We start from the raw sequence: 4,891 nt of genomic DNA on the forward strand, positions 1-4,891 counted from the left end.
CTCTCGCTCTCTCTCGCTCTCGCTCTCGCTCTCTCTCGCTCTCGCTCTCGCTCTCTCTCGCTCTCGCTCTCGCTCTCTCTCGCTCTCGCTCTCGCTCTCTCTCGCTCTCGCTCTCGCTCTCTCTCGCTCTCGCTCTCGCTCTCTCTCGCTCTCGCTCTCGCTCTCTCTCGCTCTCGCTCTCGCTCTCTCTCGCTCTCGCTCTCGCTCTCTCTCGCTCTCGCTCTCGCTCTCTCTCGCTCTCGCTCTCGCTCTCTCTCGCTCTCGCTCTCGCTCTCTCTCGCTCTCGCTCTCGCTCTCTCTCGCTCTCGCTCTCGCTCTCTCTCGCTCTCGCTCTCGCTCTCTCTCGCTCTCGCTCTCGCTCTCTCTCGCTCTCGCTCTCGCTCTCTCTCGCTCTCGCTCTCGCTCTCTCTCGCTCTCGCTCTCGCTCTCTCTCGCTCTCGCTCTCGCTCTCTCTCGCTCTCGCTCTCGCTCTCTCTCGCTCTCGCTCTCGCTCTCTCTCGCTCTCGCTCTCGCTCTCTCTCGCTCTCGCTCTCGCTCTCTCTCGCTCTCGCTCTCGCTCTCTCTCGCTCTCGCTCTCGCTCTCTCTCGCTCTCGCTCTCGCTCTCTCTCGCTCTCGCTCTCGCTCTCTCTCGCTCTCGCTCTCGCTCTCTCTCGCTCTCGCTCTCGCTCTCTCTCGCTCTCGCTCTCGCTCTCTCTCGCTCTCGCTCTCGCTCTCTCTCGCTCTCGCTCTCGCTCTCTCTCGCTCTCGCTCTCGCTCTCTCTCGCTCTCGCTCTCGCTCTCTCTCGCTCTCGCTCTCGCTCTCTCTCGCTCTCGCTCTCGCTCTCTCTCGCTCTCGCTCTCGCTCTCTCTCGCTCTCGCTCTCGCTCTCTCTCGCTCTCGCTCTCGCTCTCTCTCGCTCTCGCTCTCGCTCTCTCTCGCTCTCGCTCTCGCTCTCTCTCGCTCTCGCTCTCGCTCTCTCTCGCTCTCGCTCTCGCTCTCTCTCGCTCTCGCTCTCGCTCTCTCTCGCTCTCGCTCTCGCTCTCTCTCGCTCTCGCTCTCGCTCTCTCTCGCTCTCGCTCTCGCTCTCTCTCGCTCTCGCTCTCGCTCTCTCTCGCTCTCGCTCTCGCTCTCTCTCGCTCTCGCTCTCGCTCTCTCTCGCTCTCGCTCTCGCTCTCTCTCGCTCTCGCTCTCGCTCTCTCTCGCTCTCGCTCTCGCTCTCTCTCGCTCTCGCTCTCGCTCTCTCTCGCTCTCGCTCTCGCTCTCTCTCGCTCTCGCTCTCGCTCTCTCTCGCTCTCGCTCTCGCTCTCTCTCGCTCTCGCTCTCGCTCTCTCTCGCTCTCGCTCTCGCTCTCTCTCGCTCTCGCTCTCGCTCTCTCTCGCTCTCGCTCTCGCTCTCTCTCGCTCTCGCTCTCGCTCTCTCTCGCTCTCGCTCTCGCTCTCTCTCGCTCTCGCTCTCGCTCTCTCTCGCTCTCGCTCTCGCTCTCTCTCGCTCTCGCTCTCGCTCTCTCTCGCTCTCGCTCTCGCTCTCTCTCGCTCTCGCTCTCGCTCTCTCTCGCTCTCGCTCTCGCTCTCTCTCGCTCTCGCTCTCGCTCTCTCTCGCTCTCGCTCTCGCTCTCTCTCGCTCTCGCTCTCGCTCTCTCTCGCTCTCGCTCTCGCTCTCTCTCGCTCTCGCTCTCGCTCTCTCTCGCTCTCGCTCTCGCTCTCTCTCGCTCTCGCTCTCGCTCTCTCTCGCTCTCGCTCTCGCTCTCTCTCGCTCTCGCTCTCGCTCTCTCTCGCTCTCGCTCTCGCTCTCTCTCGCTCTCGCTCTCGCTCTCTCTCGCTCTCGCTCTCGCTCTCTCTCGCTCTCGCTCTCGCTCTCTCTCGCTCTCGCTCTCGCTCTCTCTCGCTCTCGCTCTCGCTCTCTCTCGCTCTCGCTCTCGCTCTCTCTCGCTCTCGCTCTCGCTCTCTCTCGCTCTCGCTCTCGCTCTCTCTCGCTCTCGCTCTCGCTCTCTCTCGCTCTCGCTCTCGCTCTCTCTCGCTCTCGCTCTCGCTCTCTCTCGCTCTCGCTCTCGCTCTCTCTCGCTCTCGCTCTCGCTCTCTCTCGCTCTCGCTCTCGCTCTCTCTCGCTCTCGCTCTCGCTCTCTCTCGCTCTCGCTCTCGCTCTCTCTCGCTCTCGCTCTCGCTCTCTCTCGCTCTCGCTCTCGCTCTCTCTCGCTCTCTCTCTCTCTCTCTCTCTCTCAGAGGCCCAGCCTCATCTGGTGGCATGTTTCAACAGCAACCCATCGCTCCTGGGATGAAAAGACGATGACCAAGGTATCCGTCCCATTCACACTCTATTGTTGTTTTGGAAAGCAGGAACAGCGCAGTAGTCAAACGATAACATGGTGTCTGGCAAGTGTGGACGTGAGTGACTCCTGGACTCCCTGACTCGCAGCTCCCAGCAGGGCCCAGCCATTGTTGAAGGTATTCACCCAGTGCACTCATGAAACTAGATAAATGGATTAGTTCTTCAGAGATACTGGCGGCATCTTCAAAAAGACAACAGCGTGGGGCGGTGCTGATGGTGGGGGTGGATGAAGGGGGCGTTTGTGCTGTAGCAACCAATGACCTGTTTCTGCCAAAAAGACAGGGCAGTGATAAACTTTCCTCTCTGTTACACTGTGACAGAGACACAGGCATCATGGGAGAGAATCACTCACACTATACTGGAGCAACAGTTTCTGTGCAAGGATACAGTGCTCTGCATTATGTATTATTCCTATCGGCTGCATGGCTTTTATGTCACCACAGCGCACACCATTATCCGTGTCTTTCAAATAAGATTATGATAATGATTTAAACGATTATTGTGATTTTCCTCTATATTCCCAGCCCTCCCGCGCTTGCATTTGGCTTTATTCTGTTAGGTGTTTTTTGGCTGTGGTTTATCGCCCGGGGCGGGTGTGAGAGGAGCTGGAAGTGTCCGAGTAATTATGGGTTCCAGCCCCGTTTATTTCTCGTTAGATGAGTGACTGTAATGAGTAATTGCGTGCACATTAGCGAATCCCGGCCCGATGGCCTCCAGCTCGAACCCCATGCTAGTTCAGGACAAAAGATAGAAATGAAACACCGGGAGCTTATTACATTTCAACCACACCGAGCTACGAAACGAGATGAAGACGAAATAACGAGGAGAGCGCACCTGCCCTGATTTAATCTCTCTCCATTTTTAACAAGGGAGAATTATTATTATTATTATTATTATTATTATTATTATTATTACTATTAGTATTGGCCTGTTATTATTAGCATACAATTGCATTTTGTTTAAGCGAGATTCTGGTTAGCATTTTTATGTGCGCAGTATTATTATTATTTTCTCTCTCTCTCTCTTTATATAGCTAGTGTTTTATATAATAATAATAATACTAATAATAATACTACTAATAATAATAATAGTAATAATAGATGCAGAGCATACGTGTCTGCTGCGATTTATTTATTTATGCGAAATAATGCCGAAAATAAACTTAAAAGGTGAGCGTATATCATCAAGTTTTTCGTTATTATTTTTAGGTTATGTAATGTTACTCAGATAACAAAGGTAAAGAAATGCATTACAGTAGGCTAATATATTTGAATAAACCTAACAAAGCACCTCAGACAGAATTTCGATTTTTAAGTCTCATAAAATCATCTCTAAATGTTTTCAAACTCTGTTTTAATTCAGTCTTGCTATTTTTGTTGGAACGTTTTATTTCAATTTTATGGACTAATCAAAACACTTTGATTGTTTTCGTGCATGGAATACGCAATGCTTTGGTATAATATAGGCCTAACTGTAATATTATATGCTATATAATAGTGCAAAACTATTCAGTATTTAAAATGGCTGTTTCAGATTCAGATGTTATATTATTTTCTCATCTGAAATGCTGTCTGTACTTTCAGGGGAAAACAAATTTAAGTGATTTTTCTGAATTTCTCCTGTCTTTTCCCATGCACACCAGCTGTAATGACTCGAATAACCTATAGAGGTCGCTGCAAGCTTTAATTTATTAGCAATTCGGCACATTCTTGTTTCTTGCATCAATAGAGTTTTGGATGGAACAAGAAATCCAGAGGGCAAGTTTAACTTAAAAAAAATATATACAGCCTTAATATGAAAAAGCCATGTAAAATCATGTAGTCAAAACAGCTGAATATCATAGGCCGATCACATCAATTCGATATGAGTCACTTGTGTGTAGCTGTATGTAGCCATCATTTGAACACACTTAAGTAGATATTACTTTTTTTTAATTACGTCTTTGTTTATTGATTAATTTCTATAGACTAAGTGGTTGCATTTGAATTATTTAACGGGAGAATAAATTAATTTCGCTTTCAAAAAAGATAACACATCCCGTTTAACAGCGGTTTATACTTTAATTTGAAACTGGATTACCATTTGGCCACTATTTAAAACGGCAATATTGTGAAACAAATAGTAATTATTAGGTTATGAATTGTAAACAATATGAGCGCTAGTGTCTCACGCTGATGGCGCTGAAAGGCTCACACACTCCCTCACAGCTGAATGTCACTCTCCTCAACTAATTAATCATTTATTATCGTATCCAGTTTTTTTGTTTGTTTTTTTTTTCATCTGACAGATTAGATTTTAACCATTTGATTTTGTTTGCACAGGGCGTTCCCACATTATTACTTAATGATATTCCCAGCTGCTTCGGTCCATTTTCCGCCGCCAGCAGCCATGTCCTGTCTTCACAACAACAGCCTGAAGTCATTTCACGCTTAGCCACACATATACATGTTCCACACGTTGTAATATAGCTATAATAATTCATATATAACATAGTTATAATAATTCGTAGGAAAAAAATATGTGCAATAAATGCTGCGCGTATATATATATATATATATATGTGTGTGTGTGTGTGTGTGTGTGTAG

General features: G+C 48.9%; 1 pseudogene; it reads right to left on the reverse strand.

The window, feature by feature from the left end:
* Positions 1-4,891, reverse strand: part of LOC107689020 (iroquois-class homeodomain protein irx-1-like) — a 69,069-nt pseudogene that overhangs the window by 60,637 nt on the left and 3,541 nt on the right.

Source organism: Sinocyclocheilus anshuiensis, unplaced genomic scaffold, assembly GCF_001515605.1.
Source record: "Sinocyclocheilus anshuiensis isolate Anshui unplaced genomic scaffold, SAMN03320099.WGS_v1.1 scaffold181, whole genome shotgun sequence".
In the NCBI taxonomy this organism is placed as follows: Eukaryota; Metazoa; Chordata; class Actinopteri; order Cypriniformes; family Cyprinidae; genus Sinocyclocheilus; species Sinocyclocheilus anshuiensis.